The sequence below is a fragment of the Arvicanthis niloticus genome, chromosome 2, assembly GCF_011762505.2.
Source record: "Arvicanthis niloticus isolate mArvNil1 chromosome 2, mArvNil1.pat.X, whole genome shotgun sequence".
Taxonomy (NCBI): Eukaryota; Metazoa; Chordata; class Mammalia; order Rodentia; family Muridae; genus Arvicanthis; species Arvicanthis niloticus.
Genome location: NC_047659.1, coordinates 3,419,698 through 3,446,248, shown reverse-complemented (window position 1 = coordinate 3,446,248; position 26,551 = coordinate 3,419,698). Strand labels below are relative to the sequence as shown.

The window sequence follows — 26,551 nt, the reverse complement described above, 5'->3', positions numbered from 1 at the left end:
TCTAGGCAAGGGTCTTGGGTTTGTACCCTTTGAACTCAGTTGTCCTAGGTTTGAACAGTGTCTCAGACAATGCAATCATTATTCTTCCCAACTCAGGATTCTGTAGATAGAAAAGATTTGCACCACGATGGGAATATTAATCAAACCTCAGCCTCTAGATCTCAGACAGGAAATGTATAGTTCTGGGATCCATGAGACACATGGAAAGTTTGCATATATTTGAAACTCCTATCCACTCTCAGAGGGGATTTGTCCTCTAACTGCTGATGGTTTTCTAATACCACAGACATATAAGCACCCATGTGGATGATGGTCTCTTCCTTGAAGTACATGAAACCCTCTTGGTTTCAGGGTTTTCAGAAGTACTTTGAGCCTTGTGGAATGTGGCTGGTCTCTGGATTTGACAGGCTTCTATTTGGTGTCGACAAGTAAACTGTGGCCCCTAGTCTGTAGCTGTCTGTGGATCAGGGTCCTTGCAGGGAGGATAGTACTTGGAGGAGTGTTGGGTAAATTGAAGTTGGCAGGAAATCATGGTTTTGGGTTGTTTGTTCACCAGCAGGCACTGCAGTCTGCTGAGTGAGTGTACTCAGGTGAAGCACAAAGTAAAGTTGTAGTGGAACAAGAACAGAAAGCTACTGGTGGAGCAGACTGAACTGAAAGTGCACTGTGAGGAAACAATGTAGCTCTGTCCGGAGGCCAACAAGAAGATCTATGATCTTCTGCCAATCAGTAGCAGGTAGGATGTGGCATCAGGGTCCGACTGCCCTCATGTCTAACCAGAAACATGGACAAACCCATGTATCTGTCCACAGACTTATACTGCTACTCACCTATGTCTCATTTAATTCTTCACTTATTTAGTCATTTACATTCTGTGCAAGTAGCCTCTTTCATGAGGTTTGGTAAGCAAATGCCCCTGCTCTGCATGAATCTGCAGTTCATGAGGGAGATAGACTGATCACACTTCAAGCACCTACATGCCACTAAGTTACAGGAATGCCATGTGGTATATTCTCTTTACAGTAGCATGGATCTTACAAGGAGGAAATAAAGGGCCATTGCTCACTTGCTTTATGGGAATCTCAGGCAGGAAGCAATTTTCAAGGTTGAGAGACAAGGGAAAATGCCAAATGAATAGTTCTAATTATTGTCTTTGGGCGTCTTTGGTTCTTTTTCCTTTTCCTTGTATCCCAAGATGGTCACTTCTACACTATGTAGGTCTAGGGACACAATGACAGAGCCTGAATAGCAGCTTGTCAGTCATGTTTTTTGTGAGTGCTGCTGGAGAGTTCATTCCTGGCTCTTGAATTCTGAAGCTGGCTGCATGAATTGGAGTTTAGTGCTGTGAGCTGAAACCATGACCAAGGTAATTCTTTCAAGGACATTTAATTGGGGCTAGCTTAAAGGTTAGAGTCTTAGTATTTTATCATCAAGGCTGGGACATGGAAGCATCAAGGGAGGCATGATGTGGGAGTAGCTGAGAGTTCTACATCTGCATCTGAAGGCTGCAATTTGAATATTGACTTTCAGGTAGCTAAGAGGAGAGTCTTAAAGCCCACAACCACAGTGACACACCTACTCCATCAGGGCCACACCTTGTAATAGTGCAACTCCCTAGGAATAGCATACACAAGCCATCACACCGGGATATGGGAAAGGGTTTTCACAAGCTGAGGGTTGTTGTGAGAGATTTGAACCTACAAGAGAAAAATTACTCCAATCATATCAACCAAATATGAACAAGAAACATGCTTCCTAATCCTTTGTCAGCAGGAAGGATGACTGAGAGGGTGGAGGGTCTCACTTGGGACGTTTGCATTGGATAGCCTAAATTCCATTGCTCTTCCTACATGATGAATTACTCATTGCTTTCTGATCACTTATGTTTTCTGAGGTGTGTGTGTGCATGTGCGTATGTATGTGCATGTGTGTGTGTTTATGTCTGGATTTATGCATCTATGCAATTTTGTGTGCTTCTATAAACCACGTTACATGAGAAGCGTATAATTGCTGTTCAGTTTGCATTCTTGAAACATGCAATATAGCAACTCATCATTCTGCATCTCCACTAAGGTCCCTAGAACAAAAGGACACATAACCTACTATAAAGTGAGATTTTCAAGTGACTGAAAATCTTTTGATCCACCTTGAAGTACTTTGGAGTAAATTAACAAAAACTAGTTAATGGGGGTGAGTTAAAGGCTGCAGTGTCATGCACCTCTGCCTGAGAGTCACCAAGGCTGGCCTAGGGTTTATGTCCTACAGCCATTGTGAGGTAGACAGCCTGCTTGATGGCATGTTTTTATATTGCTGAAACTGAGGTGCTTATTGGAAAAGTCTAGGCTCTATACTTTAAGGCCATGGCAGAATTTCACGTGGTAATGTATGTCTTTAATTCTAGGCTCAGGAAGATGTATCCCCGTCTTCCAAGCCAGCCTGGGCTATATAACCTTTGCCTCAAAACAGTCAAAAATGCACTGGTGGGATGTGTCAACAGGGGAAGTTGTTTGCAACCTAGCTGGTAATCAGTTTTTGTCTCCAGAAGTCACAAGAAAGGAGAAAATTGATTCACAATGTATCTTTTGGGCTGGCCTGTCCTTGACCATAGGTCTTCCTTCCCTTTCCACAGGGTCATACTCAAATGGAACTCACCTAAATTTGTCATTAATTGCTAGGAGATAGAGTTGATAGGGAAGGCACCTGACACAGAGCTAACCAGATGTGGGGCCTTTGTAGTCAAAGCATCTTGAAAGGCTGGAACTCTTTCTCCCAAATAAGATTGAGACAATTGCATGCACCCAGGTCTTCTCAGGCATTGACTATCCCTGGCCTCCATATTTCAAAGACACCAAACAACCAAAACAGATGCTACTGTTTAGGAAACTAAGCAAGTCACATACAGTAATCCCAGGGTGATGTTTTCACCCTCAGTTCACTTCACCATAAACCTGTCACCATGGCTACACATTCACTGTGGTTTCTGACTCCAAAATCAATAACACTTCTTGGATATTTATTTGTAGACAGAACTGGCCCTGAAACTGGCTCTGCCTTTTAGGGATATGAGTCATGGACGTGACAGGTGTACTAAAGATTCAAGTGATTCCTGATTGACCTTGCCACTTCCAAACTCTGTGACCTGAAGCAGATGCCCTAACATTTCAAGGACCCTGTTTGCTGAACTTACTGTTAATCTCCACATTGTGGGGAACTTAAAACGAGTAGTGGCTTCAAGAGTGGTAGAAATCTTAGCCTTCTCTCAGCCTCCTTGCTTGGCTTCTCAGTCCCAACACTATGGATGTAATTAAACAAGCTGAGTATATTCTAGTTTCATAATCCACATTGAAATTTGGCATGAACACTGGTCAGACTTCATAACCACCTGGAGCACGTGGCCTCCCTTTCCCCCTTTGGCTCCTACTGGGTTCCCTCTCCATTTTTTCTATTTTCTTGCCTGATCTGAAGTATCAGCTTTGAATACTCAGATTTTGGGTAATTTGCCTTGGCTTGAGACTCTGGGTATGGGCTCTGTCTCTATTTAGGACTCTGTGTATCAAGCTAAGTTCTTAGTAGAGCTGTTTCCACCTCTCCAGCACTAGATACTTTCAGGAGCTTCTAGCCATCATAGATGGGTGGCTCTCTAGAGCTTAGATAGGAGATATGACTGAGAAGAACACCTGCCTGCTACAGACCTTTCTCTGCTGAACAAACTCCATGCCTAGCTTCAAAATATAGACTTGGGCCCCCACCACATCTGGCTGGACTATAGCTTCCCCTCCAGTTTAGTGGAGCAGGGACCTTGAATGAGTTCTATTGTTTCTGACCATCCACTTAAGTGGAACTTAGGTCCTTGCTGATTATGTGCAGTGTGCTCTTCTCTGCATGGCTGATGGTCAATGTGATCGTGCTGGTGCTGCGGGTGCACTCAGGGCCTTGGTCCTATGGTCCTTCACCCCTGCATCAGCCCATGTTTGTGTTCTAAGTGCCACTGTGTGACATGGCAGTAAACAAGATGCTGGGCAATTGTCAGACATTCCAATCGTTCTTGATGCCTATCAGCAAATCCAGCGTCTACAGGAACTGCTGCCTGACCCAGGCAATCATTTATGTGAAGCCTCTGCCTCCATGGTCTTCTTTGTGCTGGTCTAGACATGGTAGGTGCTGGCTATGGTACTGGAGTGCCAGCTGTCTTGAGGAAATCTCTTCTTCCACTCAAGCCACATTACCCTGTGCTTGGGGAAGTGCTGGCAGTGCTGGTTATGGATGCCTTCTGCTTGGATTTTTCTGGCTCCAGTTTGCTGGCTTTGGGAAGTTCATGCAGAACTATCCTGGAACTTGGTGCTTCATCCAGATGGTCCAAAAGAATTACTGAGATTCTTAATTGGATTAAGTTTATAGTTTCATCAAATCTAACCTCACTAGTATCCTGAAAGAGAAAAAGACAATGGGACATTAAAATCTATTCCAGGGCTTGCCAGCTGGGTTCATAGCAGCACTACAGACAACCATAAAATTGACAAAGATAAGTGAGGTCACACAGGGGTCATAAGAGCATCCTGCTCCTTTTGTAGAGTACTTCCTAGGGTCTTATCACACCCATATACCCACAGACACATATGCACTGGAGAAGAGTCAACTGTTCAACATACATTGCTTTTGTCACTCAGTTTGCACCAAATATTAGAAGTTCCAAAATGTAGAGGCATTTGAGGATATCAATGGGACACATTGGGTGGAGGTAGCTCAAAAATATGTGTGACAAGAGTAAACTGATTGAGAGTCACAAATACAAGAGACTTTTCTAGACCAAAGTAGTAGCCTGATGAGAAAATATGAATAATAAACTAGTCCAGTGAAACAGAAAAAATGGGGCCTGGAAACAAGCAATGCAGCATTAGAAAAAGAACAATGTGCCTACCACAAGGGAAAGGACATTGTAAAAATAAGAGCCTTAATTGGAAGAAAACACACTCAACTCCTATGGATAAAAAAATAGCTTTGCCCTAGATTGCATGCTCTAAGCTCTGAGGATCCTAGGGTAACACTTAAAGTTGGGGAAAGAGCAACTGACTTCTGAATAGACCCATGGTAACTTTTAAGTCCTGAAGAATCCCATAGGCCAACTGATGTTGAAATCAAAAGATTTCAGTCCAAGGGGAAACAGGAATGCTACCTGTCTCCCACTGGACCAGCAAATATTCCACTGAATAGGGAAGAGAATCACATGTCACGGGTGTGTCAGATTATCCCTACCCACTGTAGGCATGAGAATTTTTCCATATACTGAAAGTTACCATCATCTTCTCTGATAATGAGCCACAGCCTTCCAGATACTCAAAAGAGGACCCTCAAAAAGTATAGTCTAGCATTCTAGTTTGCACATCTACCCAGTTCTATCAGCATGCCTGCTCCACTCCCACACCTCATAGACCTCCTGTATATCAGAGCTCTGTGGTAATCGAAGACACATGTGAGACACCTGCCAGAATATGCACCCAAGCCTGGATAATCACAGAGCCCAGCTGATTCTGGACGTATCCCCACTCTCTGAACTCCATCATCCTTCAGGTCTAAACCTCCATCTGCAACTGGGGTAGATCCTGACACTGGATCTCCAAGCTTGCTTGTCTCCCAGGAGATCTGCTCTAACCAGGGACATAGATAAGAAACCCATCCCAATACCTATGCCAGCTGAGAACCCTGCAGAATCCAACATCAATGGCATCTATTCTGCTCTGCTTGATCCCAATGGTTCTTCCAGTTTTCACATTCCTCTGCAACTGAGTAAGATCCTCCCCTTGTACCACAAAGCCTGCCTGTCTTCCATTATGTCTACCTATCCAGGGAAACAGAAGGATTGTTATAACCAGTATCACTGCGAAGAAATAAAGAAAATCTTTCTATAATTCAATGAAAACAAAGACGCAGTATACCCAAAATTTTGAGACACAAGAAAAGCAATGTTAAGGGGGAAATTCACAGCACTGAGTGCTTTCATACTCAATCTGGGGTCATCTTCTCCCAGCAACTTAACAGCACACCTGAGGTCTCTAGGACAAAAAGAAGCAAACCTATCTAAGAGGAGTAGATAGCAGGAAATACTCAAACTCAGCACTGAAATCAACCACATAGAAACAAAGAGCTAGATACAAAGTGTCAACAAGATCAAGAGCTGGTTCTTGGAGAAAATCAACAAGAAAGATAAGCCTTTAGCCAAACTAAATAAAGGGCACGGAGACAGTACCCAAATTAACAAAATCTGAAATGAAAAGAGAGACATAACAAAAACAGGAAATTAAAAATTTATCATGTCTTACTAGAAAAGCTTATACTCAACACATCTGGAAAATCTAGATGAAATGGATGATTTTATAGACAGATACCACATACCCAATTAAATCAAGATAAGGCAAACTAACTAAACAGTCCAATAACCCCTATAGAAATAGAAGGAATCATTAACAACCTCCTAACAAAAACTTCCCAGCACAAATGAGGCCATTGGTTCTCTAATCTGGAATGAGTTTGCACAAATCATCTTTTAGGCTTTAAAGACAGGTGATATTGGCTCCAACACTAGCACTTCCAGATACCTCCAAATCTTTTCATCTACAGGCCCATGAAACAAAAGCTACTGCAAAGGGTGTGGAACCACACATTTTAGGCCATGGAATCACAGTGTACTACACCTGTCCAAGCTATTGGACCATGTACTGTCTGGCTTGTCCACTTTTCTAAGAGCTGTGGTAGCTACCAGTATTCTAGTGAAAGAAGCAGAGAAGTTAACTCTGGTTTAGCATCTTATACTTACATTCACCGCATGCAGTTGAGGCTCTTCTCAAAGGAACATGAGAACCCTGGCTGTTTAATGCACATGTGAACCATCCTTGAGTCTGGTTTCAAAATGCTCCTGGCATCAATCTTGCTAACATCTTGCCAGCTGATGACCCACAAATGCTCATCTGTAACTGCATTTGAAAACAAGCATAATGAAAGAGATCAGTCTAGACCTAATAGAAACCCCACATTTCATGTAAGATTCTGATGCAATGCTCTAGATGTGTTGGAAATCTTCATTAAACATGGACCCAGGTATACAGGGGCTTCAGCAGTTATTGTAACTGAAACAATTTGGACCCAAGAATTATAGCCCAAATATATGGTGGAAAACAAAGACCTGTTATCAAATATGGGACACCACTATGCTTTAGTTACTGCATATGTAGATGCTATGATCTATAGGGAAAAGTGCTTATCATGGCTGGCAGGAAGGACATTAGAAACAAAGAGGGATTCTTGGCTCTCCTCCAAACTATTTGCCTTCCTTTATGAGTTTCTTGCTTTCAATGCTGAGGACATAGACTTAATGACTCCCTCAGGGCCAGAGATAACATGGAAGTGTGCTGTGTGGAACCAACAGGGCTCTGTGAGGAGGCCAGCATGAAGATCTATGACCTATGTACCAAGCAGCAATAGGTACGATGAATGAAGCATCAGGGGCAGGTTGCCCTCATGACTAATAAACAGAGTCAAGCCCGTAGAACCATCCTCCACCTTATCCAGGCACTCTCCTATGTCTTATCAAGTTGTTCTGTGATCATTTACAAAACTTTGTGTGGAGTTAGCCTCTTTCAAGAAACTGCATGATTGGCAAACAACCCCTCCTACTCAATTACAAACTGAAGTTCATTAAGATAGATAGGGTGAACACACATTACATACTCACATGCCATTATGCTACAGGGGTTCCTTTTGTGTGCCTCCTTGACTGGAGCACAGAGCTTTGAGTGATGTAGTCAGGGACTGCAGCTCATTTGTTGGTAGGGGTCATGTGAGGTCACAGGTAGGAAGCATTTGTAAGTCTTGGAGCCCAGTGAAATTTCAAAATGTGTGGTTCTCATTTTCTATTTTCGGGGGGGGGGTTCATTTTGTGTATTTTCTCTCCCTTTCCCCCTGCATTGCAAAATGGTCTCTTAACCCAGCCTAGACCTTGGTTCACAGTGACAGAGCCTGAGTAGCAGCTTGTCAATCCTTTTTCATGTCAATGTTGCTAGGGTTCTCTCCTGGAGCTTCTATTCAGGAGCTGACTGGATGAACAGGGATGTGTGAAGAAAGGCTTCTCTCTGGCTGAGGGTTAGTGGGAGAGATGTGAGGCTTCAAGAGAAAGCTTTCTCCAACTCTCTCAACCTAGTCTGCAGAAGAAGCTGCTCACTAAGCATTTTTAGTCCCTAAGGGATGGATAGCAGAGTCCTGGGTCTCACTTGAAACATCAGCTATTCTACATTCAATGGTTTCTCCAGTCTTGAGGTCTCCTTATTGTTTCCTGCTGACTTATGATTTCTGCTGTGTCTAGGGGAGGGGGATATGCATGTCTGTGCCAATATGTATATTGGTGGGTTGCTGAGAGGCCAGATAACTACATGTGGTTTTGTAGTCTTTCTGCAACACAGTCCCTTTAGCCCAGGTCTCTCCCTGAATCTGAAACTTCCTGTTTTGGTTAAGCTGTCTGACCACATTTTTGAATCTTCTGTCACCTCCCAGCAGAGCTCCTGGTATTGTCTGCTCTCAAGTCACTGCTACAAGGGTAAATTACTCATAGAGAGGAAGAACATGGGAGCTCTCTCCACATTTTTACAGACTTTATTGTTTTGGGTTTTGTTGTTGTAAAAATCAGTTTATTAACATGGACGAAGGCAATGCTGTCTGTTCCAGGTGTCAGACACACAACTTGGCCCACTGTGTTTTCTCATGAGCTTTCTTGTCATTAGCCTTAAATCCCTAGGGAGAGGGAGGAGGGTGTTGGTGACCCAGGATGGGTCTTATCCTACAAACCTAGGCTCCACATAACCCACACGTGAGTTTTTCCAACCCAATAAACCTTTATTAAACAAACAGAACCCATGTTGCCAATACTTAAAAGTAAATAATTTCATATTTAGCCCAGCCCACCCTTCCCAAATTTTGCCATATGACCTCAGATTCCCTTTCCTAGTCCTTCCCTCATTCATTACAACTTCCTAACCCTTGGTTTAGAGGCCCACCCATGTGCAGAACAACCATGAAGCAGACATGGTACTCTTGGAACCAGAGTGAGATATGGGGCACAAAGGGGTGCTCAACAACAGCTAGCTGCACACTTGAGACCAACGTTGTCTCCAAGGATTTGGCGTCCTATTTAAACAACCCTTAGGAACCTGAACACCAGCCTCTCATTCTCAAAAGGGAGTATGAGGCTCTGAGAGGGCAAGGGGCAACAGTCCAGGCACCTCAGTGTCACATAAGATGGTTCCGTAGTCTGGTGGGAAAGCAGTGGTTTTGGTTTACTGACCACTGAGGACAACTCACCTGGGTTCTTATAACTGGCCATCTACTGGTCTTCAGAATCCAGTGGCCACAGAGACCAAGCTTCATCCAGAATCTCCAGGTCAGAGTCCCTCCATGACCCAGGGACTTTCACACAGCACTCTTCCTCTCACCTGCCTACCATATAGTGGCAGCAAGAGGAGCAGCTGCATCTCAAACACTCAGGTCATGGGGACAGGAGCCCAGGCTGGAAGTGACCTTCCTGGCTGCTTCTTCATGGGCCTCTCCCTCTGCTCTAACTCCCTGGCCATCAATGCTACCCTATCACTCTAGGCAGAGGAGCTCCTGGTCCTGTGACCACCATCCCTTCCAGCTCTATGGTATGGAGAGGTGTCTAAGGATGTCACTTTTGGAATTATGTAGGACCCAGGTCCTACTGCCTGCTCTATGGTGCCTCACTCAGAGAGGCTCCGGTCCAGCCCTCTCACAGGACAGAAAGCAAGGCTTCCATTTTACTGTTTTGTAATTAGAGTCTTTCATAATAAAGACTATAGACTGACATCATTAATCTGTAGAAATCCCTCGTTTTGCTGTCTGAAGTGATCCTCCAAAAATGCAAAGGACATTATTGGACTTGATTTACTCTTTTACAATAGAAAAGACTGTGTACAGGTCTAGACTTTGTACAGCCCTAAAGACAAATGTTGATTTTACATAGATTAAGACAGGGATGGTTAAAGAGAACATGAGGGACAAAGAAGAGAGCTGGTACAAGAATTGATTTTCAACCCCTTCATGATTGTTAACCCTACTTCCTTTCATTTTAAGACCATTAGTTGGGATATTTTTACTTGTTCCTTTTGGTTTCTGGGCCTTACATAGGCTGACTAACTTTGTGAAACAACAGGTAGATAATTTGATAGAAAAATCTATTCAGATACAGTATGGACCTCTTCAAGTGTAATGTGGCTTACGCTTTGTTACTAGTTCCCAACCAGTCAGAGCTACACAAAGAATTGTGCTTATGATGTGGATAGTGTGACACACTTTGTGGATCCCAAATTCATGCTGAAAAACACATCCATGCTGTATATTTGTGGTCATAAATTCAGCTATGTTAAAATGTACTACTCCGTGGATGCTCATGATGAAAAAACAGAGGAGAAACATAGGAGTGTTTCTCTAATACATCCCAAGAAATAAAATTAATTACTAAGGGAGTATCAAAAAATTAGTAACCACAGAGCTGTATGCCTCTTGTTTCCTTGAAAGGTAGCATCACTTATAACTGCACAGCAGAGATCATGAATTCCAAGACCTATTGGGAGATGTTGTGTTTTTGTTCGTTTGTTTGTTTTGTTTTGTTTTGGTGGTGGTGTTGTTCTACTGATGATGAATTTTGTTCTCTTGGCCTGGACAATGTATTTGATGTTTTTTTTTTTTTTTTTAAATTTGATTAGGGTGTTGTTTCTGTTTTTGCATTATTTCTTTTATATGTATGGGTGTTTTACCTGCTGTGTGTCTGTACACTACATGCATGCAATTCTCTCAAGGCCAGAAGAGGTCAGTGGATTCCACCTGGAACTGAAGTGACAGAGGATTGTTAATCATCACTCTTAAGGTCCTCTCAAAAACAAATTATCAAATGAATCAGCCATCTATCTAGCCCCTGCCTGGACTTTACTCCTTATTTGTGTGCTGTATCACACAAATGTACTGGATCACACCCAACCAAAGAGAGAAGATTCTTGAGACCTATAGGTTCACATACTTGGGTCAGGCATGTTCAATGTTTAAACTCTGAGGCCTCCAGGTAGGGTATTAGAGTGGGTTTTTTTTTTATCATGCCTCAGGATCTCTTATTGTCAGGGTTGGAGCAGATCTCTCATGTCTCATCCTGCATGACAGTGCAGATTAGGCTTTATCAGATGAAATGCAGAATTGAGAACACTCTGAGTGGTAGAAGTGGTAAATAAATCATGTTGAAGTGTCATCAAAACAGTGTTTAGATTAAGCTTCCGACAAGCCCAGAGGGATGGAGCCTGCAGCAGAGGACACAGGACTGTGGGGTGAATATTTCCATTAAAGGCTAGCAAGTGAGAGGGATGGTAGATGTTGCCTGTATCTTTGCTCTACCTTCTGCTTTTACTCTGGGAAGTGACTCTGATACCAGGACCCTCCCAGCTTCCCTTAAATCTGAGGCTAAAACACAGACAAACAGACAAACAGACACACACACACACACACACACACACACACACACACACACACACTGTTGTTCATTTTCTACTTGTCTCCAGGGGTTTTAATATCTTCAGACTGGAAAAGGCTGTCTTTGTCAATTTATTTCTACCTCTTCCACCTCCCTTACATTTTAGCCTTTCAGTCACATCTGTTCCCTGCTAAATGCCCCTGACCACCTGCCTGTAGGAGCAGACTCTGTGGACATTTTTTGATACCTCACACTGTTACGTTGTTCTTTTTTCTCCAATTCTCATGCCCCTTCCTTTGGTCCGCATTTCTTCCAATGACCTGTACCTTCTGCTCTGCAATTAGCCCATGGCATTTTTTACTGACAGGTCAACAAACAATTGAGAACAGGACCTTAACATCAGAACTGTCCCCTACAAATAGATGTTGCACTTTTACCATAGTAGATCCCACAGTATATTAGAAAATGTTTATTCAGATGAGTAACTGATTCTGGTGAATCTCCCCTAAATAGTGTGACTTCTAAGACTGAGGAGGAAATAATCCTGTGCATCTCAAGACTGGTGTTGTCAAAACGGAGAGTAAAAAGAATCACCTCTTTATGAGTGATGGACAGATATACACATGAACTTCAGTATAGGTTCAGAGCTTCTTCAGTTCTGTGACTGAGGTGATCAGGTGGTTTGTTGGCTCAACAAGTAAAGTTGTTTTTGCCAACTCTCTAGAGTTTTTTCCCTTATACCTACATGGTTGAAGGAAAGAGCAAACCACCTACTGTCCTCTGATTTTAATGTTGGGGGTGCAGTGAGTTACCCACCACTCCAAACTTTCAGGGTTTTGTTGTTAGGTTTCTTAACTGCACTTGTTTCTTTAATAATTACCACTTAGTCTTAATCCTTAGATTTTCTCACACACTTTTCTACATCTATTTGCTCTACATTTTACTTCTAATTCTCACTGAAAACCTCATTAAATGTGGTCAATACAGATCATTTCATGCAGTCTTAGAATTTCTTTTGCCATATTAATTTATCTTTTATTTTTGAAGTTAGCTTCACTCAAATTTCAAATTGAAAGAATGCAGCCAGTTTTTCTTCCTTTTTCTAGTTTCCATTTATTGAAAATGTTTTTTTCATACAATACTTATTTTTTTCAGCTCCACCAACTCTTCTAAGACCCTCTCTCCCTCTCCTTGTATCTGAAACCACACCCTTTCAAATCTCTCCTAGAAAACAAATAGCCATTTAGATAATATTGATAAACCAGCCTGCCTCCATCTTAGGCTTGAAAACAATTTTATACTAAAGAAATATTATGTTCGTTGCTGTTTATGATTAAATACATTTCTTGAATTTCCTATACCTAATAAATAACCTTAACTCAAAGGGCTGTGTACTATGCCTGTTCCAAAATGGCAAAAATGCCTTTGTTTCTTCTAAAGATAATTACGACCACATGTTGTTGAGACCTCCTGTGGTGACCACTTTGCTGTGATGTTCACTTTGAAACCATGATACTGTATTATGTGGTTGTCATGATCCACTTGTTATGTTTAGGTTCTGCTTCTTCAACAACATTCATTTGCCTGGAAGTCAGCATGAAGACTATGTTCTAAACATAGGCAGAAACATGGAAGCAGAAACAGAAGCAGATGTTATGGAGAGACAATGCTTATTGGGTCACTCCTCATCAAGCCTACTTTGTTTTACAGCTCAGAACAATGCCTAGGGTTGGCAACACACACAGTGGGCCAGACCCATCCATATCAATAATTATTCAGGAAACAGTCTGAGTTGCCTGTCGGCCACTTTTATGGAGGCATTTTCTCAATTGAGGGTCTTTCTTTCCAACTGATTCTAGCTTATGACATGTTGACCATAAACTAGCCAGCATATGTAACAATGATAAATATACTGAGGAAAAAAAATCAAGGAAACAAAACCATTCACAGAAGCCTAAAGAAGAGAATATTTTGGAGTAAACCTAACCAAGGACACAAAAGCCATCTGAAATGACACTAAAACACTGAAGAAATTGAAGACCACACTAGAACACAGAACGATCTCCCACAACTGGAGATTGGTAAGATTAATATTGTGAAAATGATCATTCTATGAAAAGTAATCTATAAACAAAATGCAATGTGAATAAGGTGCCAATTTTGATTCTTCACAGAATTAGAAAACAATTTTAAAGTTCATGTGGAAGCACAAAAGTCATGGCTGGTCAAAGCAGTGGGGAAGAATAAGAACACCATTGAAGGTGACTCAGTACCTGAGTTCAACTTATCCGAGTCTGACTCAGACAAATAGTTATCATCCTTTGGTCTTATTTTGGATTTTAATTTTGGGTATATGCATTTTATCTTTTTTCTTTGAACTGCTAAGTCATTTCTCTCTTTGGGTTGAGGGACTCTATTTGGTTTGGCTTCCTTCCCCCTTGGATTCTCTGTCTCTAAAGTCTGATCCAAATTTTGGGGCCTACTGGATGACCTTGGAGAGGTCCCTCCCTGATCATCATTACTATCTAGAGAAATTAAATCTATATCTTCCTTGGAAGGATCAACCTTTTTCTTTCCTTTCTTTTTTCTTTCTTTTCACTGTCTTTTAATTTTTTTCACCCTCTTCAACAACCACCACTATCGACAGACACTTTGTGAGATCATTTCATTTATCAAGTTCCATTATGTAAAGGCAGTAACTGGGACCTTCTCAGGCCCAAATGGCCTGTAAAATTCTTTAAGTGCATCTCCAACTCTATGCCATCTTTTCTCATCAATAGTTCTTACTTGAGGAATCCAAAGACATAAGTCTTTAATGAAATAAAAAAATGACAACAAATGCTGAATTTCACCCTTACTCCTTTCGTCTTTAAAGCATTTCTCATCTGTTCCACATATAGGTCATGCTGACTTATTTCTTGCCCCATTCTCATACTATGACTTACCAGTGTCAGTGCAGCAGGTTCCAGCAGAGACCACCTTTGTTACACTTTTGAATTTCCTGTCAAAGACCCTTCTTTCCATAATGTCCCTCAAGGAGCCTCTTGTTCTCACTGCCCCATATTGCCTGCCAGGTGACCTGCCATGAGGGTCAATCAATGGGTTCTACATGGGAGAAAGTGGGGATTCAGGGGCAAGAGATGCAAAGAATGAAGACAAGCCAGTTTTCTGATCAAGTCTCTTTTATTGAAACACAATTATGGGTATATAAGCACAAGCAGGGGAGTGCAGCTGGAGACACTTAACCACTAGTGCCTAGCCGCTGAGGACACTAAACAACAAGTCCAGGATATGTCTGAGGAAAACAACATGATTCTCAGAGTGTGCTCAGTGGTTGTGGGCTGCTTTCAAAAATATCAGCCTAGAAAAACAAGTCTTTATTTAGGGTGGACAAGAATCAACCTACATATATACATGGCCCAAGAAGGCTGCAAAGAGAATAGCTGCTTTCTGCTAGGGGTGGGCTCCCAACACCTTTGTAGCTCAGTCTGGCTGGAAATTTGTTGGGAGCCAACTACTAGCAGAAAGTGGCTACCCTCTTTGCAGCCATCTGAGCAATATACCAACACAAGAGACTTGTTTTGCAAACAGCCTACAACAGCTGAGCACACTCTGATAAACATCTTGTTTTGCTTACATATCTTGTTTTGCTGTTTATTGTCCCCAGCTGCAAGGCTCACATGAAAAGCACCTTCAGCTGTGTTCCTCTGCTTGTCCATGGCTGTAAGTCACCTGGTAAAGGATATAAGTACCCAGAATTTCCTTGCAATAAATGGGACTTCATCAGAGTCTCAGTCTTGTCTCCATTCTCTGTGCCTCTTGCCCCTCCATCCCAACAGTCTCACTCTTGCTAGATAGACCCTGTTCACTGACCTGGACGAACCAGATCAGGAAGTAATTAAGAAGCCCAAGCCCTGAGAGAATTTAGACATCCATCTCTGTCTAATAGGTGTGGAATTTCAACATGGTGACACCACTCCTGAATAAAGAAAGTTCTTATAAGTGAAGAGTTAAAAGATCACTTTTTCATTCATAAGACTACATTCAATTTACTCAAAAGTGACTGAAACCAAGCAGTCAATATGTACAGTGTATAGACTTATCAAAATATCAAATCAATTACAAGAACAAAACAACAATAAATCAATAACAAACTTCAAATGAAAACAAGATAAAACAAATAACCAAAGTTAGAAAAACTCAAACCAAAATCTAAACTCTAGAACTGTGGGAAGCAGCATTCTTTGGCTGCTCATTTTGCAGCACAGACTTACAGCCTGTGGCTGGCCTTGGCAACATAGTAGGAAAGCAGTTATTGATGGAAATAATCTTTTCAAGAGAAATGTAAGCAGGTCTTCTCTTTTTGGAGTCTGTGTTTGTAGAATATGTCCTCCTAAGACTGAGCATAAGACATGTTACAGTTTTTGGCTTAAAATCTGCAAGTTTGTTAACAGATATCCATGAAGTTATTCTTCATCAGGGCAAGAAAAGTGTTCACTCTGACTCTTCCTTGATGCCCAGCAGCTCTTGATGTGCCTCAGCACTGCCCTGAACTCCTCCAAATGTGCACTCTTGCTGGGCTAGTGGCCAGATGAAATTAAGGCCTATTCATGCCAAAGAAAGCAATATAAAGAAGAAACTGCAGCCCACGATTGCCATGGTGATCAGGGATGAGATGCCATAGTGGTGCATTTGCTGCACACACTCAGTGCACCTCATACAGCAGTTCTCTTGGTGGGAGATCTTGTCCTGGTCTGAACGATGTTTGAGTTTCTGCAGGAACATTTTAGACCTATGGAAGGAAGGGCCAAAGACCTGGTAAGGATTTGTCAGTTCAGCTCTCCCTCCAACACCAGTTCTACTCAGCTGGACAGTCCAGCATGACCCATCAGCTGAGGCCATTCCTTGATGCCCAAGTGTCATAGAGTACCCAGGCTTTATCGTTTTCTTAGCTTTTAAAAACTGCTAGAAACTGAACTGTGAACTACACACTCTACTGGTGTAAAAAAAATTATATTTTTCCAGTAGTCCATGTATATTATATTGAGTAGTAACATTGTAGCAATGTCTGAATTTGAGTTCAAGACACATGAGAGTTACCTAGAAAACCATGTAGATGTCTTATAAAAAACCTGCCAAGACTTGAAGACTATGATTATTTCTCCAGTGCAGGAACCTGCCTGTGTTCCACTTCTCAGTCCCTTTATCTGAAAATACCCAGAGAAACCATCTCCCATGAAATCCATGGGCACTGCTCTGGTCCTATAATCAGCGAGAGTGTGTTAAAGAAAATTACTCCACTGAACTATAAGGTGATGGTCATGAAGAAACAGAACATACACCTGTATGTCTATGGGTTTTGTAGGGCACACTCTCAAACACACAAAATATATGTGTTCACACAATACGAGCATGGTATATTGCAGTGACCAGTTTAGTTTCCCAGTTATGGCTAATATAAAAATTGCCCAGTATATTTTTCAGGTATAAAAATATCAAATATTGCATGGGATAGGTACATAGTGGCATAGCATATGGACAATGCAGTCAATGATATGCTTTTCTCTCTTAAACCTAACTTGGAATCAGGCTTCTTGGCTTATTATCTAATCTGCCTTAGCAACTTTCCAAGGCTGTGTAGAGTAGGCTTGTTTCCCAGCTAAGGATCACCTGCTGGTGGTATATTAGCTTCTTGTTCTTCTTCACTGTTTCAGACTTGTCCCCAAGTAAACAGCTTCTTCCAATAGGAGCTCCCTTTACCATAGCCTGACTGACTTGGTGTCCAAAGCTATGAGCCCACAATAATAAGAATTCCCCATAACTAGGAAAAATGTAAAACTTTTCCCCATCATTTGACTGTGTCAAGGATATTTTGAGTAAGATAATGCTGACTAGTTGAAATGCCAAATGCTTGTTTGGATTATCTCACACTGAGCAATAGTCCATGGAAGGGCTGCACCAAATGGTGCATTTTCACTCTTTAGCTAATGGACATCTGGATAGTTTCTCCTTCAGGGCTGCTCTGCAGACCACTACAACCCTGATGTGCCCTAGTTGCTCTGTGTACATCTACTACTTGTTCTAATTCGCTGGGTAAAAGGGGACTTCTTTTCCACTTTCTGCAAAAGGCTTCTCACAGACCTACCCGATTTTATACTACCAGACCTGTCTGAATTTCCTCATTATTCTCAACCCCCATTGAGGCTGATTATAACTGAGAGGAAACTATTTTGAATACCAGTAGTTGCAGAATGCTACACAGATAACACAGGGTGACTGCTTAGAGATCTTGAGCTTCAAGGGGCTCCTGAAACACCCCTGTTCTTGCACCACATCCCTGGGACTTCTGCTGGATGCAGATACGGCTCCAAGCAACTCAATCTCTCAAGGAATAAAATCCAAGACAGACTTGAAGGCAAACTTTTACTAAGCAGAAGTAGCTGGAAAATAAATGGTAGCAGACAATGAGGAAAACAACCTGGAATGCTAAGAAGACACAGTGAGCAACCTAACAATCCAGTGAGCCTTGACTATTCACCAAGAGCAGAAAAGGGACATAAACGCATGGATTTTATACAACAATCTTTCCCTTACCTCCATGGACCATATTCCTTTGATTTGCTCCAAAGGACTTCAATGAGAATCAATAGATTTGCCCCTAATCATTTGAAAATCTGACTTTACAAGAATATTTTGTGTCCTGTTTCTCTTGAGAGCTAGGTGGAGATGCAGAATAATTTGACTGCTGTATTTGATGTTTCATGGAAACAAACTGAAATCTCAGAGTGTTTTTATCATTAAACTTGGCATCTCAAGACACACACAGCTTCATGTCTGAAAAAACACACTAACACCACACTAACACCACACACACACACACACACACAGAGTAACACCAAAAATCATAAGTGAGCAGAAAAGAATGAGGAATCTCTCATGTTTGAAGAAAAGGTCATTTGTCTAGGCAAAGCAGATGTTTCAAGGGAGACCTACATCATTGCTATTCTTCCTAGAGAAATAAAAAGCCCTAGAGAAAACTTTTCATGGTCAGAATGGGGGTGGGTATATATGCAGAAATTTTCTTTGAAGACTCAAATCTCTCAAAAGAAACCTCAGCTTGTGAGAATCTGTTCCCACATCCCTGCTCATCCAGCCAGCTTTAGACTGTAAGGCCAAACTGTGAGGCCCAGGAACAATGACCTCTATAGCAGCACTCAGAGAAAACCAGCCTGACAAGCTGCTACTGAGGATCTGTCACTGTGGATCAAGATCTATGATGCCTGAAGAGACCAACCTGAGATAGAGGGAAAAGGGCAGAGGGAGAAGAAGAACAACATCTGCCAAAGGCAACAGTGAGATCCACTTACTTGTCATTTCCACTATGCTCTCATCCCTGAAAACTACCTCCTACCTGGAATCTCACATGATCCTTGTAAAGCAAATGAGATACAGGTCTTTTCTTCATCTTTCCAAGCCCTTTGATATGCTAAAGAAGGGCTTCCACCTAGCACCCTTCAAACTTAATGGCAGGCAGTGGTGTGGTGTGTAGCCAACCCATTGCCCTTAAAAATGCAGACTCAAGCAGAGCAAGAGCATTCACTTTCCTTTTTTAATTTTTAAAAATTTTTTTATTTTATATTTTATTTACATTTCAGATGCCATCCCCTTTCCCCATTTCCCCTCCCTAGAAAACCCCTATCCCATGCCCCCTTTTCCTTTTTGCTTTTATAGAATTTTTAAAATGTTAATCAAAGGCTTAATGAGTTTGGTAATGTTCAATCAGAAGTGTAACCCAATACCCAACCTAGATATATGAACTATCTTTGACTGTTGGAGACATGTGAACATCTGCCTCCATGCCCCCCCTTTCTCTCTCTTTCTCTCTCTCATCACCTAGCTTCTCCTCTCCTTCATCTTCTCCTCTCCTTGCTCCATCTCTTCTTCTCGGTACTCCTTCCCCTTCTCCTCCTACATATCACCCTTCCTGTTTAAATAAAACTTTTCTCTCAAATTACAATTAGTGCATAATCATTCCTAATTGTACCAGTGAGGTAAAAGATCGCCCTAATACCCAGTCCATCATTTTGTTGAATAACCAGAACCTCTGTCATCTCTCCTAACTAAAACACTTAATTTTGAATCTGGCTTTTTTCTTGGTTTTAGAATGAATGTCAGCTGAAAACCATGCACTCAGATCTTTTCTCTCAAAGAAAGAAGTCAAAGAAGAGTCAGTGTCCCTATTCCCTGGGCTTGGGGACTAAGGTGGTTGATATTGCTCTGTGTTGGGAGCCGATTTTAGTAGAAAGCGGCTAGATCAACTTTGCAGCCATCTGGAACCATATACCATGATAAAAGACTTGGTTGTCAAAAGCCTATAACAGCTGAAGCACACTCTGATAAATATCTTGTTTATCCCACATAGCTTGTTTTGCTGTTTAGTGACCTCAGCTGTATGGTGCATGTGGTAAAGTGTTTTCACCTGTGTTCTCCTGCTTGTGTATATAAATACCTCAGAGTTCACTTCAATAAGAGAGACATAAGAGAGACTTGAGAAAATAGAAGAGAGACTTGATAAAGAAGAGAGACTTGATAAAGGAGAGACTTGATAAAATAGAAGAGACTTGATCACACCCTGTCTTGTCTCCTGCTCCTGCAGCCCCACTCTCTCTTGACCAGAGCACTTAGCCCCAAAGTGTTGAGGCAAAGGGTTGAGGCAGAGTGCAAGTCCTCAACATTTGTGGCGCCCAACGTGGGGCTCCAGTAAGCAGGATACAGTGGAAGACACCCTGCGCTGGAGAACCAGTCCGACTGACAGAGTCTCAACTTTTGAACTCCAGTAAGCGGGATACAGTGGAAGACACCCTGCGCTGGAGAACCAGTCGACTGACGGAGCTGGCTGAATTCGGAAGTGAAACAAAGGTGATTGCATAGTAACAAAAATGGGGCAAAAAATAAGCAGAAACAGATGAAAAAAGTTTTAAAGATGCAAGGAGTAAATTGCAGGCTGCTCTGAGTCAAGAGAGCCAAACAGATAGATAAAGGTTGTAGTAACAAAAACGGGGCAAGAAATAAGTAAGCAGAAACAGATGAAAAAGGTTTTAAAGAAGCAAGGAGTAAATTACAGGCTGCTCTGAGTCAAGAGAGCCAAACAGATAAATAAATAGAGGTTATAGTAACGAAAATGGGGCAAGAAATAAGTGAGTAAAAACAGATGAAAAAGGCTTTAAAGACATGAGAAATAAATAGAAGGCTGCTCTAGACAGAGAGCTAAGCAGAATGATAACGTTAATTGATTTAACTTTCAAAATGGGTGTGATTTTGAGTTATATAGTTATATTTTTCTGGATAAAAACTCAATGTAAAGGTTTTTCTGGTTACTGGCTTAAGGAAAGGTTAATTTGGAAAAAAAGGTTTTTCTGTGAGTTTTCTGATGAGGTCATTAAGGTAGTAGTTATGTCTTCCAGAATTATATGGATCAGACATGACAGAGGTAGGCCTTCAGAATACTAGATTTCAGGGAATCAAAATAATTATCTTGATACTAAGACTTGTTTTGAGATCTGTATATTGCAGAATACACAGCTTTGGAGAATGAATCTTATCACCTGCATGTTCACTGATGCCCTGGACTTCCAGCTGGATGCAGTTAAGACAGACTTCAGATGCTTATCAATTTACCCTTCCCCTCATTCCTCTTCTAAAAGTCAACGCCCATGTTCAGCTTGAAGAAGTTAATGAAGAGTCGGCGCCCAATTCCCTGGACTTGGGGACTGAAGTGATTAATATTAGGCTGTCTTTATCTGTATAATTGTTACTAAGCTGATGCAAATTTCAAGGATTTCATTGGCATAAATTTGTGGGTATAAGGCTTAGACCTTTCACTTCTCCAACAGGGGAAGTTGTGTGTTGCCTTAAAGAGTGTTGCTATTATATCAACAGTTTAGATATTAAGTCTCTTGTCTCTCGGTTTCATGCTGTTCAACAAACTGATGGCTTTGGTAAACCCATACAGGTCCGATATTACAGGCTGGAAGTAGGGGACTCTGACAGGCACGGTTTCCGTAAGTTTTCCCAGCCTCCCCTTTTGAAAAAATTTAAAAAGGGGGACCTGTTGGGAGTCGACTTTAGTAGAAAGTGGCTAGATCAACTTTGCAGCCATCTGGAACCATATACCCTGATGAAAGACTTGATTTTCAAAAGCCTATAACAGCTGAAGCACACTCTGATTTTATCCCACATAGCTTGTTTTGCTGTTTAGTGACCTCAGCTGTATGGTGCACGTGGTAATGTGTTTTCACCTGTGTTCTCCTGCTTGTGTATATAAATACCTCAGAATTCACTTCAAGAAGAGAGACTTGAGAAAGTAGAAAGAGATTTCATCACACCCTGTCTTGTCTCCATTCTTCGAGTCTCCTGCCCCTGCAGCCCCACTCTCTCTCTCTTGACCAGAGCACTTAGCCCCAAAGCGTTGAGGCAAAGTGTTGAGGCAGAGTGTGGGCCTCAACAGCTCTGCCTCTCTAGGGAAAAGTAGTGGTTTGGTTGGAACAGGGAGGATTAGCTAGGACTTATTGCATAGCCATAACCTATTGGTAGCAATCTGTATAATTAATATCAAGATGAAGTTATAATTTCTTAAGTGGTACAAAATTAACTTTGATTTCAAATTTAAGGATTTCATTGGCATTGACCTTCATATTGATATAAAAGTGAGATGAATATTGATACTGTCATGGCCTTGTGCCTGTATAACACATTTAGGAATACAAGGCTTAGAACCAGTCCTTCTTTAACATTTTAAACTGATTTTGGATGGTTAGCCTATGAGTTAAGGGACTATAGCAAATTCATGGTTTGAGTTTAATGTTAGGGTGTTTTCCGTATTTTAGTTAGAAATAGCTGAGAGGAGTTAACAGACAACAGTCCAGGTTACCTTACATGGATAGTTGGTTTTCAAAACGTCAGAAGTCCATAGAATTGACATTACAAATATTTCTATATTAATGTTCATTTTGATTAGAGACCTGTCTGCTCCTGACAGATTCCTGTCGTGGATTCTAAGAAGAAATTGAGCATCCTTGGAGTTACTCTAGTTGTGCGGTGACAGCCACTAGGCAAGAATTGCCTCTTTCCATCTACAGACAAATTACTGTCCAGAAAAGGACACACTTGCAGAATAGTCGATTGATTATATCTGCCTAGACAGAGTAATCATCCCTTAATAATTCTGCATCACTAAGGTTTGTCAGATAACTCTGGGCCAGAAGGCTGAAGATTTGATGCTCCAAAGTTCGCTAGTATAGGGGCTTTTCGGGTGTTCAGTGGTCTCTATAAATTGGCTAAGTTTTAGAAGCTATGCTTAGTCTTCCCATAATTTTAGTTAACTCAGTCATTCTGGACTTCTGACAGGGTTGAAGACCTATAGAGCATTTAGTTTGTAAACATGGAGTTTTTGAAAAAGGCTACGTCCACACAAAGCCTTTTAAATGATCACATAAATGATCACTTGGATGAGACATAGGTGAGGGCCTAGATAAGTTGGTGGACAGTGACACTGGTTTGTCTATGTTTCTGGTTAGAGATGAGGACACTCTGCCTCTGATGTTTCATCCTACCTGCTGATGCTTGGCGCCCGGGACATAGATGTTCTTGTTGGCCTCATCACAGAAGCTCTTCTCTTCTCCATAGGACACTTGTGGTTCACTCTGCTCCACCAGCAGATTTCTGTTCCCGCTCTGCAGCAATATCCTGACATTGTCTTTCAGTTGAGAACATTCTCTAAGGAGTTGGCAGTGCCTGGTGCTGAACCACAAACAAAGTGGTGATTCCCAGCCAGCTTCCATTTGCCTGTCACTGCTCCCAGTACCATCATCCCTGCAAGTGTCCTAGTCCCTAGACAGCCTCAGACTAGAGTCCCCAGTATACATATCAGCACCAATTAGAGGCAGGTCACATCCAGAGACCAGCCACATTCCCCCAGACTGAAATTACTTCTGTAAGAGTTGACAGCAAGTGTGTTTATGTCCATCAAGGAAGATGAAATGTTTCTCATGGGTGCTTATATGTCCCTGGTACTAGAAAACCATCAGCAGGTAGAGGGCAATTCCCCTCTGACAGAGGAGAGAAGACCCAACAGGAATACACTCTTTCCATTTTTGTCATGGATCTCAGATCTTTAAATCTATTGTCAGAGTCATAGAGGTTCAGTGTTGCTTGATATTCCCATTGAGGTGAAAATATTTTCTATGTAGAGGATCCTGAATTTGGTAGAATAAAGACTGAAAGGTCTTACAAACTTATCCACTTCTACACTCTTCAGACTTAGGACACCTGAATGCAAGAGGTACAAATCCATAACCCTTGCCTGAAGGCAGGGTTCCTGTTAAGAAACAGTATAGAATCAGAGCCCTTACGTTTGTTCAAAGTCCTAGGAGGACAGAAGCATTCCCTGTCTAGTGCTGGGGTCTCAGCTTTGTCAGTCACTCACCTGTAGGAATAGTTTTCTTCAATGAGGTCCTTGTATTTCTCCATGGCATCAATTACTGACTCTGTCATTTTCTGGATATTCATAATGGTCTTTTCGTGGTTTCTATTAATGATGTTGAATTCGATGTTCATCCTGTGTTAGGGCATGGCACACAGAGCAAATATTTCTGTAAGGGTCATGTGCAGAATGGCTGTATCCTGGACTACCCCAGCCAATAATATATGCCACAGCCTTGCTCTTTGGACATGGGGCCTATTGGTGCTGATTAAACTTATAATCCTTGGCACAGGACAGCAGAGCCAGGGGACCAAACGGAGGGAGCAGACCTCCAAGAGCATCTCGTGTGAGCCTGAAGGAATACACTAGTTCTGTGAGAAGTTTCTCCTAGTCTCCGCCACAATCTTGGGCCCAATAGATTTTTCTGATGACTTTTATTTTTAAGGCAGGTCTCTCAATCCTTGGTTTCTATTGTTACATGAATTCTCAGAGGACAAGAAGAGTATTTCCAGGGAGAGGCTTAATAACACTTCCTCCCCAGGAGATTCCTATGTGTCACCAGTGCAAACACAAAGAGCAAAGTACCCAGTTGAACAATTTGGTTGTCTACTGACTCAACACTATCCTGACCTGCAAACTGTGCATCTGACAAATCCTCAAACCCCATCAAAGGTTGCAGAGCCTCAGATCCTGAACAGCACAAACACAACTACATTCACACACATACACACCAACCCACCCACAAACACAATTAGAATGCCAGCTAAATCCAGGGAGGTGCCATAGTCTCAGAGTATAAGGACCAAACTCAGAGGAAAGCAGTGATGACCTGGAGGCATTTCATTTACACACTGAGAGGCAGCAAATCTGACCAAGTCCTTCCAGCTGTGGACAGAACCAATCAAACTCCAAGTACCTCAAGGTCAAATATCCTACTTCACAACATCTGTCAGGGCTTTCTAACATGCATGATTAAAGGTGACACACTCCTTTGATGAGAGGAAATCTTGGGTTAATAGAGAGGGCACAATACAGTCAACAGGGGACTGAGCATAATTACTACCTGTAGTTCAAATCATTATAATTGTACAGGTTCAGCATTTGACTAATTTCTTCCTCCTCAAAGCTCATCTTCTTGATCTTCAATTTCAGTTCTTCCAATCTCGTCATCTCATTCCAGTTACTGATGGTGGAATTCTGGGATGATGTTTGCCTAGCAGAGTCTGGAGATGAATAAACACAAATGAATTTGCAGAGTGGATGGCCCAGGGGCAGCAGAGACCATTCTGTTACCAACAAAAGAAGGGTGAGGAAGAGGAAAGGCTAGAGACAGGGTGAATCCCAGAAGGAGCAGAAAAGCTATCTTTGAGCTGTTCTGCTCAGCTATATCCCTCTTCCCAACCACCATTGTCATACATATGCCACACTCTCTATTACAGAGAGTATTATGCACTGAAATCCATAATATGCCTCAGACATACAGACTTAGGGATCATTGTCAGCTCATATCAGATGTGATGCAGGTAAATCCTGGAGTTCACATTGCTTAGCACCATCAAGGTCTAATCATGTGTGTTGAAACCCAAAGTGTCTGAGACCCCACACATGACCAGTGTAGCATCCTTCTCTGTTCTTGTCCTCAGAGACTCCTTTAACCTGTAGTAATCTAGATGATGAAGGGCTTCAACTCCTACCAAGAACAGACACACTGTTAATCTCATAGTTCCTACTGATGGCATTCTTTGCCACTCAAAACGAAATTAAATAGCTCCCAGAAAAGTAGCTGCAGGCTTGTCAGTACCTGGCTCTCTGTCAAACTAATAATCAGAAATTCTTGACTATTGTTCTACCATTGAGAAATCCCAAGACTCCAGCTTGTAAGGCATACTCCTGGAAGGCCCAGGTCAAGCCTATTTCTTCCAGAAAGTTCCCCAACTCTACCCAGGACTCACTGTGCCTTCCCCAGAATGATTTCAGTCTTCCTTTCTTACAAGACAGGAGGCCAGCTTCTTTCTTACTGGGAGTGGTCTCTCCTTGATCACCATTCTCTTTCCGAAAAAGCCTAAGCAGCCTGGAAAACATGCCTGTTTGTGAACCAAAAGGCACTGAAGAACTATCCCACAGGCAGTTGTTGTCACCACAACACAGTTGACATCACAGAATATTCTACTTCTTTCCTAGATACAAGAGAATGTCCAAGGAAGGCATTCCTGATGATGTCACTGGATACTGCCATGACCTACCTGCTAAATAGCTGTCCCCAAATTGTGCAGTTTCTGGGGTGCTCTTTCCTGGAGCCTCCCATATGACCCAGGGAATACCCTTTGGCAACTTCTCCATCCAAAGTTAGAGTTTCCTCTCTGCTTCATGACAAGTGAAGTGCTTCAGATGGAAAGAGTTGGTTAGGACCCTGACATGGGTACAAAAAAATTCTTTAGCACCCAAATCTCTAGAGACCATGAATGTGGGAAATTGTTCTCAATAATAAATATACCACCTGAGCCAATTCATGTGAAATACAGGCCACTTCCCCAGGTTTTCCCTGTTTCCCAGAG

At 41.9% G+C, this 26,551-nt stretch overlaps 1 pseudogene; it reads right to left on the bottom strand.

The window, feature by feature from the left end:
* Positions 1-16,123: 16,123 nt before the first annotated feature.
* On the bottom strand, positions 16,124-26,078 carry LOC117704388 (uncharacterized; annotated as a pseudogene).
* Positions 26,079-26,551: the final 473 nt, after the last annotated feature.